At 32.7% G+C, this 15,636-nt stretch overlaps 1 protein-coding gene across 5 annotated transcripts in view; it reads right to left on the reverse strand.

Annotated features, from left to right (window-relative positions):
• Positions 1-15,636, reverse strand: part of ZBTB20 (zinc finger and BTB domain containing 20) — a 785,615-nt gene that overhangs the window by 238,354 nt on the left and 531,625 nt on the right. For all 5 annotated transcript variants that reach the window (XM_043595979.1, XM_043595980.1, XM_043595985.1 and 2 more), the window contains one exon: positions 14,157-14,254. The gene's annotated coding sequence lies outside the window, so the exon portion shown is untranslated. The remainder of the gene's footprint in view (positions 1-14,156; positions 14,255-15,636) is intronic.

A 15,636-nucleotide genomic window follows, 5' to 3' on the forward strand; every position in this document is an offset into this window, starting at 1 on the left:
AAAAAACCTGATGTCTGGCCTAAAGATTCTTCCATCAATGCAAAGAGCTAAGTTTGGAAACCTAAAACCACGTGTCTAAATGAAAGGAAATGTTTTCATTGGAACAGCTTACATGTCTGGTACACTTGCATAAAAACTATTGCATAGCATTTTAGAGCTAAAATTGCTATAAAATGCTTAATACAGTAAGAATAATTATGAGATTTTGCACGCACAGCTGGTATACAACTAAAGTCTCAGCCACAGATTCAATGGAGCATGGGAAAACCATTTATAAAAATTCCTAGTATGCCAGTTTAAGTCACCATCAACAGCCCATCAACACTTCCTCCATTCTTTAGGTGGATGGGGAAGAGATTTACCTGTTAAATGCTTTATTTCTTCTTTCATGGATGTCATTAATACTTTATTCAGGGAATTCTAGTTATTACTTGAAAATAGCAATATAAATTATAACAGGACACAAAAGATTTGAACCCAAGGCTTCCTTCCCCATTGAGCATAAGGGTTACAAATATAATAAATAATGAACCAAAAGACCAAATTATGAGGTCTACCTGCAGTACCCTCCCACTTCTTTTACTTCTTTCTATCCCTTCACTTCTTCTTATCTCCTCTCTTCTCTGAGATTCAAATCTCTCAGTGACTTCCTGGGTGCTCTGCACCCTCCCTCCCTCCCCCACCAGTCACAGCCCACCTGGCCTGGCCTTGCCCTAGGTAACACCTCAAGGACAGAACTCTTCCTTCTCTTTCTCCAATCAAATTATAATGGTTCCTTCCTCTCCATTCCTTTTAGCCCCAACTAATAATCACTTGAAAGGAGCTAAAGTAGTTTGAATGAGCTTTTAGTGGCTAATAATAATTTAATATAGATTATTTCTATATTAAAAAAAAGTGAATTTAAGAGTCAAGGAAGAATTTCTTTATTGTGGCCTCTTAGGGTCTATAGAAAATGCCAGCGCAGGTGAGATGATTCTAATCAGAGGAATTTCTGGATGTTCCATCGCACTATTTTGGTCAAAGGATAAGAAGCCACTGTAGATATATGGGAACCCCCCAGAGGGACAGTCTTCCAACACAAAGCTAACATGGTACAATATAAACTGAACTGGACCAGAATCATGAAACCAAAGTTTGAGCATCAATAAATTTTGCCACCAAATGTTTCGGGAAATCATTCAGTTCCTTCAGCTGGGAAGTTAGGCCCCTGTATTAGCAAATCTCGATGGTTCTTCCAGCTCTAAAATGAGGGTCATGTCATGGCTCTCTGACTGAGGGTCAGTTGGCTCTTCTGGTTTTGCTGCTTCTTCCAGCTAAAATTAGAGGTTCTGAATAAAAATGGTTACCAGTAGTTCCACATGGAACCTAACTAAAGAAGTGTTGAAGCCCATAAGTAAGTTTTAAGTTCTCTGTTTACTAACTACATATACTACCTTTGAGTTGGCTCCTTTATGCTGTACAGCTATTTTCTTAGCATTTTGTTTTTTCCCATGTATTAATTCAAAAATCATTAAAATATTTTTTTTAATATTTATTCACTTACAGAGAACGAGCAGAGGAGGAGCAGAGAGAGAGGGGGGACACAGAATCCGAAGCAGGCTCCAGGGTCTGAGCTGTTAGCACACAGCGCGATGTGAAGCTTGAACTCACGGACCAGACCGCGAGATCATGACCTGAGCCAAAGTCAGATGTTCAACGGATTGAGCCATCCAGGCACCCTGATTCAACAATCATTTAATGAGCACTTTCTATATATGAAACACGGAGGTAGTCACTAATGATATAGCTTCTCTGCTTCCTAAGAAGCACAAATGAATCTACTATTTTTGTCCATTCTCTCTGTCTCTCCCCTTCACTTCTATGAGTAAATACATATACCTCTAAAACTATAAAATTAGTATAGAAAAAATAAGAGGAATTAAATTTATCTAATCTGCACCCAGTCCAAAGTACTGTTTATCTTCAACAAAAGAATATGATAATAATTTTGTATTAGAAAATTATAGTCATTCAAATATGCACTTCAATAGTATCAATGGTATTTCTCAACATGTATTTTGAGGTCACTGATTTACATTAAGGACAATAATTTGGGTGGCAAGAAAATTATAAAGGTGAAACAATCCCTTCTATAGATAAAATTCTTGGATAAAATCTGAGACTCCTATAAATAGCCTCTGAGAAAGTGAGAACACAGAGTATTTTTGTTTAGTCTTTTTTCTTCAGAGGATTTAGGGTTCTTATCCCTCCAAACTTTCTTTCCTGAATTAATAATAATAACTGCCATTTGTTGAGTACATATTAAATTCCAGGCACTTCCAATACATTACTGCATGTTAAGAAAATGATTCTGTAACGTAGATATTCTTACTCTCACTTTAAAGATGTGAAAACTGAGGACCAGGGAGGTGAAATAATTTGTCAAAGATAATACAGTGTGCAGAGTTAAACTCAGGTTTGCCTTGGTGAAACATCGTTCCATAAACATTTCTTGGTTCTACCAAATCTAACTTTATTTAAAAAATAAATAATCTTGCTTGAATGCTTTGTTCGCAAAAGGGGAAACACCCTTTACATTCTTTCTTCCCATTCATTCATTGCATTACATACAGTACAACGAAAACAGGAGATGGTTAAGATTTTTCTAAGTAGGTCTGGCTACCTTTTCATATTTATTTGGACTGAGATGAATAATTAAATTTGGGGCTCTAAATCAAAGGGAAAAAATGAGCTATTTGCTATCTGAATATGTGCTTGTTATTAATTGATCAGACATGGATAAGGTGTGCCATTACAACTATATTTGTGAGGTCTGATTTATGTTGTTCTATTGCATATTACTCTGTGCTGTTTTTCATTTTCTTGCACTTTGGACTTTTTGTTTTGTTTTTATGAATTTAGTCACAGTTGGTTGTGTTTTGAACTTTATAAAAATGTAATACTCAGAAAATTTAAAAAAGAAAAAGAAAATATTTTCAAAATGATGTCAAAATCAAATCTACCCTCACTAATTTGATTTGTAGGAAACGGAGAACAAAGTATTGCAAGCAGAATGCTTTTAAATACATCCTAATTACTTCAATGTGCAAATGCATTGACTAAATCAAAGCATGCATTTAACACTTTGCACTTCAATTGTGCTTATTCATCTAAGTTCTATAGATAGCAGGTCCACGAAGAAACAGGAGATAAACTTCAGTATAGCCAATCATTCCACGGTTATAGGAGCAAAACTACTGTTCTGAAGTTCAAGCTTACCTGTCAAGTAAGCTCACTTTTGGACTAATACAAAAGACCACCACTCCAACTAATACCAAGTAACAAATAATTTACTGCAGCTACTCAAGTTTTCCTGATTAACTCTGTCTTCCCTATTCTTCCCTTCTGCTTTCAATGGGGCAGGACGAAAGAGTGGGGGCAGTAAAGCCCCACTTAAGTATTCAGTAGGGTGAGTCCTGGGGAATGATGCCAGGGGGCTGCAGGCAATATGCAGTTGAGGGTGGGAGAGAGTCATGATGTCGGGGTTACCTAGAGCTTGGTCTGGGACCTGCTACACCAGAATCATCTGAGGAGCATACAAAAAGACATATATCAGACTCACACCCCAGAGCAAATCAAGTAAATTAGTGTGTCTTGAGGTGGAACTCAAAGATCTACATTTTAAATGAGCTTCCCAAGTAATTCTTATGCTACTAAATGGCCTGAGAAACACTGGCTTATGCACTTAAGTTCTCTGATTCTAGAGCCAGTGTGAGCCCTGATGGTATACCAACCCTCTGTCCCAGTTGTCAAGATACAAGTGCAAGTACAACCAGCTGTCCTGGGAGGAATTAATTCTGGTAATAACAGGCCCAAAAGGGCTTAGCCAGGCATGATGCTGTCTGATATGCAAGATCTCATCCAGTCTCCACAGCAAGGACTATGAGATAAGCAATACTACTATTCCCATCTTTCACTTGAAAAAATCAAGATTCAGAGATTTAGTAACTTATTGTGGATTTCACACTAGTCATTGCAGGCGCTCTTAAGACCTACACTACTTTAATTCTTAGCCTTGTGCCTTGCAGAAAAATATGTTCTTGAAAGATATTTACTTCCAAAGATGTTCATGATTTGGTGATAGCATCATTGTAATGGAACTTGCCTAAATGTTAGGAAAATAATACATAGGGTGTGAACATTTGAAACCAAGTTAACTTTTCCTTCATTTATCTTTATAGATATTGAAGTCATCTAAAGCAGCTAATCTTTCATTAGTTCATTCAACAATCATGCACTTTGCCAGATCCTGAGGTAACAAAGATAAATAGGACATAACCTCTACCTTCACTGGATTACAGTTCTGAAAAAGAGATGAGCTTGTGTACAAGTAGTTCTGGGTTAACTTGTAGTCAGTCAGTGGAGGCCTGAGCTGGAGGGAGAGTGGTTCATTCTCCTGGCAGAAGGGAAAGAGGGTGCCGTCTGGAAATGTTTAGTTACTCCAGCACTTTGCCATTGGCTAGTGTAAGGAATTTAGATTTTTAAAGATTACATTTTCACTTACACAGTTTTGTTAGAAAAGGAGTGGACTAAGTTACTTGAGTATTTTGAGCCAATAAAACTTTATCTGGTTCATTCTTTCTGGCATCTAAGTGGGTTTCTTTTTTGGCTAAGTTCTCTGTACAGAGCCAAGTAAGTTGTTATGTTTATTCATTCTTACACAGAGTAGCCAAGATTCTATTCTTGAGATGGGTGCCTGATAAATGTTATCAGTAGTAGTTTATTCTACCAATAAAAGTGACTTTATGTTGACATATTGGCTGTGTCCTTTACTTCATTTTCATATGTCTCAATTACTCAAAATGTTATTATTAGATTATTACATTATTACAGGATGAGAAATTTTGAAGTTAAAAACAATTGAAAACATAAAGAGTGATCTAGATTTCTTCCTTTATGATAATCTTATATACATGTACATGTGTTTTGAGCATATTAATGTCAGAACTGATTGATGGAGTAAAGAAAATGAGGTTCTAGAATGTTAGAGCACAAGCTGAAAACCTGAGGCAAATGCACAAGGATCACAAAAAAGAGAGAGAGAGAGAGAGAGAGAGAGAGAGAGAGAGACTCTGAGAAGCACTGAGCAATAGAAACAATGTGATGTGGCTCAGAAAATACACACCATATCATATTCAATATGATCTAATTCCAAAAATCTGTATCACAGATATTTCAAAAGCTTAATACATTGGAAAGCAAAACATTTTAATTCCATTAAGGGTGATAAATATTAAACATATATTAATTTCTTAAATTGAATTATCAAATTTTAAATTAATATTATTTAAATTATTTGCTGTTTGCTTAAAAATTTTATTTTTTATAATTATTAGCATATTTTTAGAACATTTAGAAAGTTTAAGAAAAAGAAGAAAAAAATCACTTAATTTCACCATACAAATGTGGTTCACATTTTAATGTATTTCCTTTGATTATAACCAAATATTTTCATTTTTATAATTTAGGATCATGTTAGGTATACAAATTTCTTTTGGATTATGCATTTTTAGTTACATTATTTCATGAACATTTCCTAGTAAAAAAGTTCTTTAAAATATCTTTAATAACTATGTAAATAATACTTGTTATGTGCAAAGATAACTATGGATGTTCCATAATTTGTTTAATAATTTCTCCAATTAAATATTTTTTAGATTTTTTTTTTAGGATTTATTAGGATTTTTCCCCCTTTTCCACTTTTGTAAATGACACTGTGATGAACATCTTTGTACATAAATCTTGGTCTGAGTTTCTACTCCCAATAGATAGATTCCTAGAAGTAAAATTATTGAGTCAAAAAGATACATTTTTTTAAAGAAAGGTTATTGATGATATATTGCCATTTTACTTTGTAGAATTTAGTGTCAATACAATACCCCCACCATCACTATACGAATGCCAGTTTAACTGCACTCTTACTAGCATTGAGAATTATTATTTTTATAAGTCATGCCAATAAGTGCTAGTATGTTATAATACTTTTTCATATGTTCAGTAGACATTTGCATGTCCTCTTTCATAATTTTTTTCTTTTCATAATCTTTTTAGATTTTTTAAACAAATAAATATCTCAGTATCTTCATATCTTTGCTTCCATTCCATCTCTGATATTATCACTATATACTGCCTGTCTGTATTCTAGATTTCTTCTATTCTGATTCCTTCTTTATATTTATAATATAAAACATATTAATATAATATAAGGTATATTATAAATATAAAAAAGATGCAACTCTTTATAAATAAAAAAAAACTGACTCAAAGCATTCAATAAATTACCCAAGAGAAGAGAACCTGTTAAATGACAGAACTGGGACCCAAAACCAAGTCTCCTGATTCCCAGTTACAGTGACTTTTAAATAGAGAATAATAAAAATCATTTCTACAATGTAAAGAATAGAAACAGCTAAGAAGACAGTTTAATTTCAATCTGTTCTTACATACAAAATACTATTAAAATCATGCCACATAGGAGGCTTGAGTGTTCTTATAAACACAAATATGCACTTCTTATAAATCGATCAGATATGCCATTAAAATTTCCATAAAATTTGCACATCAGCAAATGATCCAGTTTATACTAGTTTGCGTTTTTCTTGTTAATCTACATTGTTTCATTTAATCTGCTTTGCTACAATAGAAGCATCATATATTTTTAAGCATGTTACAGATCATCATTAAATTTCTTGGTACTATCTAGTGGTGTTCAGAGGAAAATCCAATTTCCTAGCAACTTCTATAAAGAATTTCCTTTGACTATGACTGGGGATTTTAAGAACTATCCTTAAAAAGTAAAACAAAAGAACTACTGCAAAATGCCTGCATTTAAAGAGTAAACAACATGAATTACTGTGGAAGAACATGGACCAATAACAATTGAATATGATTTAATTATTGATATTTAGTCACTATTTCATATTCAAGAATCACACATTATTTGCCAAATGAAAACTTAACAGTAGTCGCTGAGTGAGAATGGGAGTTGCCAGATATATTTATTATATGTAGGGGTAAGGCAGGATAAGAAGGGGCAAAGGTGGAATTAGCTGTGAGTGAAACTAACTTTGATAGAGGCTCATTGATTGCAAAGGGTTGGTTCACAAAGCAGGTGTCTGCCTAATAAAAGAAGTAAAAGAAAGAGTATTTACTAAGTCATATGGTGGCCCAACAGTTTATAAAATCTAAGGTAGCAGTAGAAGTAGATTCTAAAGACATTTCAGATATGTTTTCTTTCTCTGTATGTATTGTACACAAAACAGGTCCATTCGTTTCATACTCAACACCTATTTATTAAGTACCTACTTTGTGTTAGAAGCTCTCTACTACCCAAATAAATGATTTAACTTTTTGCAATTATCCCCTCTACAGCTGTTATCATAAAACTAATAATAATCTGTAACTGACATAATATGTTATAACAAAAAATGGGAAACTGAATAGGAGGAGAAATAAAGAAACAGCATCCTAAGTTTCTCATTTCATACAGCATACAATTTCATTAATGATGATAATTAAAGAAAATAGGGCTGGATTTTTAAAAAATAATAGTAATTGTTATTATAAGAATAAACTATGCTTTATAACTTCTAAATTGCTAGATTAATAACAAATAGAACAATCATATATCAAAAGAGAAAGGAAAGAGAGAGGGAGAGAAAAAGAGAGAGAGAGGGATAGAGACATGATCAAGGTTACATTAAAAAAAACCAGACAATATAAAATAAGATTTCTGAGGTTTAGGAGCAGGTATATTTTTACAATAAACAACAGTTAGTTTATTTAATTTAGTAAAATAAACACTATAGCATAGGTTTTTTTGTTTTTTGTTTTAAACACAAAATCTAACCAGAGGGTAGTACTTTAAGAGCACTAATTTTGGTAGTGGAAAAACCTGAGTTCAAATCTTACTTTTGCCATTTACTATTATAACCTCTTTCCTAAGGGGGAATTTAGCCTATCTGCCTCAATTTCCTAGTTTATAAAGTGGGAATAAAAAGAACTGATTATAGAGAGGACTGAGTAAGATAGTATCTATAAAGTTTAGCGTCTAGCACAACTAGACATTCAATAATAACAACTGTTATTTATAATATTTGTTTTAAAATGATATATCTAAATAAAAGAGAGGTGAAATCAAAGGAGTACCACCTGAGATATACTGTTAACTAAAAAAATTGATATGGTATAAAATGAGAAAATCGAAGAGGCAGAGTTGAATTTTAAAAAGGATCGTTTTTACAAAGAAACTAAAAGAAGCAAATGGGGCTGAAGCTATAAGCCTGCTCAAATGTGGACTCAGAAGCACACAGACATGGCTGGGAGTCTAGCGGCTTTTTGGAGTAAATGAGGCCAAAAGGCTCCATATAAAATGGTGGACCTGAGCCTGGCTCACTACTTCAGCAAGAGGCTGCAAAAAATTTGGCTAACTGCTACATTGGGCAACAACCTATATATCGCTTTAGGCACTGAGAAGTAGAAGGATAAAGACACAGCCTCATGATCAAATAGCCTTAAAGAGATAAAGCTGAAAGCTACTGGTACAAGATTTGGATTGAGATTAGGAACCCAGAAATCCCAATAAGAGGCAACTGAAAAACCACTAGCCAGGGATGCATGAACAAAGAAAAAAAAGAGGAAGAAAGAGGACCAAGAGGCAAGTCAAAAAAAGCCTTATGACCAACATCAACTTACAAAATAAAATTCTAAAACATAGCAAGAAATCTAATGATAAGAAAAACAATGAATAAAATTAATAATTGGAACATTCACTACAGGTGAATTTGATTTTATAGAATTGTCGGACAATGACCTCAACATGAGTATGCTTGTGATGCTCAGAGATAAGAAATCATACTTATAAGAGAACAAGAAATTATTAAATAAAAACATAGAGCAGTAAGATAAGAATAGGTGAATAAAGAACCAATCAGAAATCTTAAAAATGAAAAATATGTTCATTGACATTACAAATGCAATAGATAGGATAATTTAAGATTGGGCAATTTCAAGAAGAGCATTAGTGACTTGGAAGGTAATATTAAGGAATTCACTCGAAAAAAAATCACGGAAAGTAAAATATATTTTTCAGAAAATGAAAGAGCAATTGAAATATGTAAATTGACTAGGAAACACCAATATACATCTTACAAAATCCCAGAAGAAAATGGGGGTAATAACAAAGAAATAATAAAGGAAAAGATAATAACTGAGAATTTTCTAGCATTAGAGTCCTGAGATTAGAAAGTATACCCTGAGTTCATGACTGATAATTCAAAATAAATCCACATCTAGACACATTTCAGAGAAACTATAAGACATCAAGGATATAGAAAAAATTTTTTAAGTCACCAAAGGGAAAAGGTAGACTAACTACAAAGAGATGAAAACTAGATTGATATCAGATTTCTCTTAAGTAATGATAGTTGAAGAACAATTGTGTAAGATTAATTGAGTAATATCCTCTAATGCTGAACAGAAACACCCAGATAAATTGCTGTTTAAGACAAAAGATAAAATAAAGACATTTTTAGATATATAAAAAGAGTATACTCCCCAGGGCCCTCCCTAACGAATTACTAAAAAATGTAATTCAACAAGAAAAGTACACCCGAAAGGAAGCCATATCATCCAAGAATAATGGTGGACACAGTAATAATGAAAATATACGAGAAAATACAATTAGGCATTAACTATAAAAATCAATGATAACCACTTCTGCATATATTTAAAACAAATAGGTAAAACTAAAACTCCATTCAGTACTTATAATAACATTGATAATTAGTAAGTAGATAAAACATGCTACACGCTAGGCACCTTTTTTTACATTAGGGAGAAAGTCAGAAATACTAAAAAGTGGACTTTATCTTTTATTAGAAAAATATATAGTTAGGTATACATATAAAAATTTTAATATGAGCACTGAATAAATAGATAACATGTCCTAGGTCACAAAAATTAAAAAAAAATTTTAATTAAATCCATATAAAACACATCGTCTCATTACAGGCAATTAAATTCAGAATTAGTAATAAAAATAGAGTAAATTTATATTTAGAAAGTAAAGACATATACTTCTAAGTTAAATATAAATCAAAACAGACATTACTAAATATTTAAAATTGAACAAAACTACATACCAAAAGAAGCTATGTGGCTAATGAAAAACTTAGAAAAAAGTTTAGAGACTAAAGTTAACTTTAAAATAATAAAAAGCATTGAAATTAAATGAGTAATAATTTAACTCAGGAATCTAGAAAAAGAAAAATGATCTAATTTTAAGTAGACTGAAGAAAATAATATTGATAAAAGCATAAAGTAATGATATAGAATATAAGAGACAATAAAGAAGATAAAATAAAAAGACAGTTTTTAACAAAAGTAAGTGAAACAGAAAATTGTCTAACAATGATAACAAAAAAGGCTCAGATAAATAATATTAGGCATAAGAAGGGGACATAATTAAATATAAAATTAAAAATCTAAGACTATTATGAACAGTTTTATACAAATAAATTGGAAAGTGTGGATTAACTGGGTTTTTTTAAATTAAAAAATTCTTTTAATGTTTATTTTTGAGAGAGAGAGAGAGAGAGAGAGTGAGCAGGGGAGCGGCAGAGAGAGAGGGAGACACAGAATCCCAAGCAGGCTCCAGGCTCTGAGATGTCAGCACAGAGCCTGACATGGGGCTCAAACCCACTAACTGTGAGATCATGACCTGAGCCAAAGTTGGATGCTTAACCAACTGAGCCACCCAGGTGCCCTGATTAAGGATTAATTGTATATTTTTCTTTAAAAAAACCAAAAAACAAACTTACTTCCTAATTAAGATGAAATAGAACACTTGAATAAACCAATAACCATGGAAGAAACTGAACTGATAATCAGAAGTCCACCCTACTCTACCTACTCACTATGGACAGAAAATACCAGGTCCAGATGATTTTACAGGCAAGTTTAACCAAATTTTCAGAATAGGTACTCCCAATTTATATGAAAGCTATTTCAGAAATAGAAAAAAAAAGAAAAAGAAAAAAATGAATGTTGCTCAACTTACTTTATGAGGCTAGTACCACTATAACACCAAAACTTTACAATAACAGTTGAAGAAAGAAAAATTGAAGACTAATCTCCCTGTGCAAACATATTACATAAAATATCAGCAAATTAAACTCAACTGTGGATTAAAAAAACATACCAGGACCAAGTAAAGTTTTATTCCAGGAATGTAAGAAATGTTTAATATCAGGAAATACATTAATATCATATAAAATATTAACATATTAATGGGAAATTTTATCATATCGATGCAGAAAATACATTAGATAAAATTCAACTAGTATTTCTGATTAAAAATGCATTGCAAACTATAAATAGATGGTGGCAACTTCCTTAACACAAAAATTCCAATTTATCAAAATCCTAGGCAAATATCACATAACAGATATTCCTAATATCGTTGCTTTTATTCAATATTATATAAAAGTCTTAGTGCTGCAATATGACAGGAAAAAGAAATTGAACACTTATGAATTAGAATTGAAGAGAAAAGCTGTCATTATTTACTGATGATACACATACCTATGTAGAAAATCTGAGAGAATTTTCAGTTTAGTCATTAAAACTAATAACAGAGTTAAGCAAAGTTTCTGAATATATAGTAATGATGACCAATAAACAATGAAATGGAAAGCAGACTCTACATAAGAGCTCAAAGATCCAAGTAATATGAGAAGAAATCTAACAAAATAGGTTCTAGCAAGACCTTTATGGTAAAACTTATAAAAAATGAATAAAGAACAAGAATAAAGATCTGATTTAGTAGAGGAATATAGTCTGTTAATGGGTAGAAAGACATAATGTTATCACAATGTCAATTCTTCCCCAGGTTATTCTCTAAAGTTAATGTCACTCCAAATAAAGTTCAGCAAGGCTTTTGCAAAACTTGACCAACTAACCCTAAAATTTATATTGAATAATAAAAGCCCAGAAGGAGCCAAGAGAACTTGAAAGAACAATGTAGAGATTTGTCTTACCAGTTAACAAGAATATTATAAAGCTATGATAATTAATTATAATTAATTATGATCATTATAGTGTTAACACAGGAATAGAGAAACAAATGGTTGAAATAAAGATCCTAAGAATAGTTTTACTGTACGCAAAAGATGGCATTAGAAATTAGTGGGTAAGGATACCCAACTTGTTAAATGGTGCTGGGATAATTGGGTCATCTATGGAAAAAAGAAAATGGGGTGCATTTAAAATACCAAAAATAAATGCCAAGTTTACATATCTAAATGTAAAAGGCAAAACTTTGAAACTGTTAGAAGAAAATCAAGGAAGGTTTTCATATGGAGGTATTTCTTAAACGACATAAAAACACAAACTATATATATACACACACACACACACACACACATATACACACACACATATATATATACACATATATGTGTGTGTACATGTATATATACACACACACATATATATATATATATATATATATATATATATATATAACATACATGTACATGTTTTTAAAGTAGGCTCCACGGCCAGCATGGGGCTTGAACTCACTACCCTGAGATCAAGAGTTGCATGCTCTAACTGACTAAGTCAGTCAGGCGTCCCAGCACAAACTATAAAGGAAAATAACAACAAACTTAACTGCATTAAAATGAGAAACTTTAAAAAAATAAGCTACTACAGATACGGTTAAAAAAGAAATTACACATTAGAAAAATATATTTGCAATCTCTATTACCCAAAGGATGATAATCCAGAATACTACAACAACAATCCAGAATATGACAACAACCAAAACCAAAACCCAAACCGGTCCAAATAACAGTAGCAAAACAAATAACCTAATAGTAAGATGGGGAAAGACCCAAACAGGAAACACACATGAGAGAGTCCTGATGGTTTATAAATTAATTTTTTTAAATGAGGCATTATTTAATACCTAACAAACTGACAAAAAATTTAAAAGCCTAGCCATTCCAAATGTTGTGAAGAATGTGGAGAAATTCTCATGGGTAGTTAATGAGAATATGAACTGCCACCACTACCATTTTGGAAAGAGATTTTACATTCCTAGTGAAAGTGAAAATGCATGTTTCTTACAGTTAAGCAATTCTTCCTCTGTGTAAAAATATGTATAAAAATGTTAACTGCAGTATTTGTTGTGATTGGGAAATACTAGAAATAACGTTCAACAACGAGAGATTCAATAAATGCATTCTAGTGATATCTACAGTAGAATACATTTTATATAAGCCACACTATGGCTTTGGCTTGTGTAAAACTAATTTGTAGTGATAGAGGTCAGAATAGTTTTGCTTGTTTTCAACCTCATGTTAAGGCTTTGGAGAATATCACACACGGGAGGGCACAAGGACTCTTCCTAGGTATTGTGAATGTTTTGTATCTTGGATTGGGTGTTGCCTCATGGAAACACACTCACATAAAAACTCATCAAGCTATCCACTTAATTTATGTACATCATCGTATGTAACTTAGAATAATAAAAGACAAAAAACAGTTTTGAAAATGAGTGTGCCAAATTAGTTAAGGTTTGTTCAATTTGGGTGCAGGATTCTTGTATGCTCACGTTATTCTTTATATTTTTATGTGCTAGAAATATATTACTTTAAAATAATTGGTAAGGCGAAGACTACTGCTTTTCCTAACTAGAATTAATCAAGGTGAAAGAAGGCACTAGTGTCACATTCTTTTCACTGTCCCTGACAATAGACCCGACCCCAATACTCCAGGAATCAGCAAGCGGTTCACAGCCGTTTAAACATACTTACAAAGTGCTCATTTTGTCAAACCAAAAGCAAACCTTTCATTTCTTGACTATGTGTAGAACCTAGGCTTTCTTAAGTGAGTGACTGGCAGCATATATTGTTGATGTGGCACTACCAGTGCACAAAGATCATCTATTTAGGTTTTCAACAAAGTGGGGGATGCCTCGCCAAGTGGGGGACAAGGTGGGGGATGCCTTGCCAAGGACTTTTCTGATATAAATCAGCAGGTGGTTTGGCATCAACATTGCTATTTGCTCGTGCGTTTCACCTCTGGTTTCAGAAAAGAAAAAGAGACGATACCTTTTCAATGCTGTTTCAAGTCGACCATATGGAAAGCAAGGTTTTATTCCAGCCAATTCTCTTTCTCTCAAAGCGTGGAGGAAAAGTGCCAGTCACTGCTACACTCGCCACCAGCCACGGTACAGATGTTTGGAAAATGCAAAAACAGAGAAATGAAACAAAAAGAAAACCCTCAAAAATAAAGTTTTGCATAAATGAAAAATAGAGTATATAATTATCATAGCTGCAAAAAGGTAAATGCATTTTTTTTAATTTTCCCCTTGTGCTAAATTAAAAGAACCAAAACAAACAAAAACATTGATGTCTTAATCAGTATTTTGTTGGGGAAACTGACAAGGACCAACTCAAACATGGCTAAAAATGGGAATAAAAAACAGATTTCTTTTAATCTGATAAAAGATTTTTTGTCTCTAAGAATGTTAGAATATGATCTACTTAAACGAATATTTATTAAAGGAACAGACCCGTTTAAAAATATGTTTTCAGGTGCCAAAATGGGAATGGAGAAAGTGTTTCCTTGAAACCTTGTAAGAGAAAAAAATTCATTGAAATTGCAATGGTTCCTTCCATGACTCAGATTAAATACAGCTTAGGAAGAAATATCTCCAAACTATTCAAACGTACGTCCCTAAACTGGCTTTGCCAGTATGCGACCCCAGTTATTCCAAAAATGAATGCCCTATTAGACTTAAGTACATCAATGTAAGTTATTCAAATGAGAGTGTTTGTTTAGAAGAAAGTTTTAGGCCTTGATCTGCCACAATCTTTTTGGGTATCTTCATTCATGTTATTAAACATCTTTTGGTCTCAGTATCCACCTCTCAAGCATGAGTATGACACAAAGTCACTATCATCAAGTTCCTTTCCAGCCCTAAAATCCTATGAATTTAATGAGATTACTCCAGCAAAAGAATTTTTCTTTTATTTCTTGCTTTCTTTCTTAAAATAAATAGACAAATAATCAAATAAGTAAGTAAATATATATTAAAAACACATACACATACACTATCAGCTATCACTCTGAATAGGAAGAGGGTACGTTTTTTATTGTTGGTACCATTATCTATTCCCTAATGTGTATTTAAAAAGAGAATTCCCATAAAAAAAGATTTTTATTTTTTTCCTGAATCAAAAGCAGCATACTATTTCTTTGCCATTTAAGTTCTATTAAAAAAGAAAACACAAAATCATTACAGAAATCCTATTAAGGAACTTTAAAAAACAAAGAAAAAGTCACTAAAATTCCATTTAAAATTCAAATAGTTTGTTTACAGGTGTTCTTTTTCAGAAAATGTAAGTGCCCCAACCTCAAACTACTTCCTCCTCCTTTTCTGGGGACAGATCCTTCCCTGTGTAAAACGTAGGACCCTGCCTCACACCCTTCCCACCTGTCTTCTGAGGTAACAAAGCTGAGGTATCGATTGCAGCATGAGATATTTGGGATGGGAGTAGAACATTTCATCTGGGAGACAGTACTGTG

Source organism: Prionailurus bengalensis, chromosome C2 (genome assembly GCF_016509475.1).
Source record: "Prionailurus bengalensis isolate Pbe53 chromosome C2, Fcat_Pben_1.1_paternal_pri, whole genome shotgun sequence".
Taxonomy (NCBI): Eukaryota; Metazoa; Chordata; class Mammalia; order Carnivora; family Felidae; genus Prionailurus; species Prionailurus bengalensis.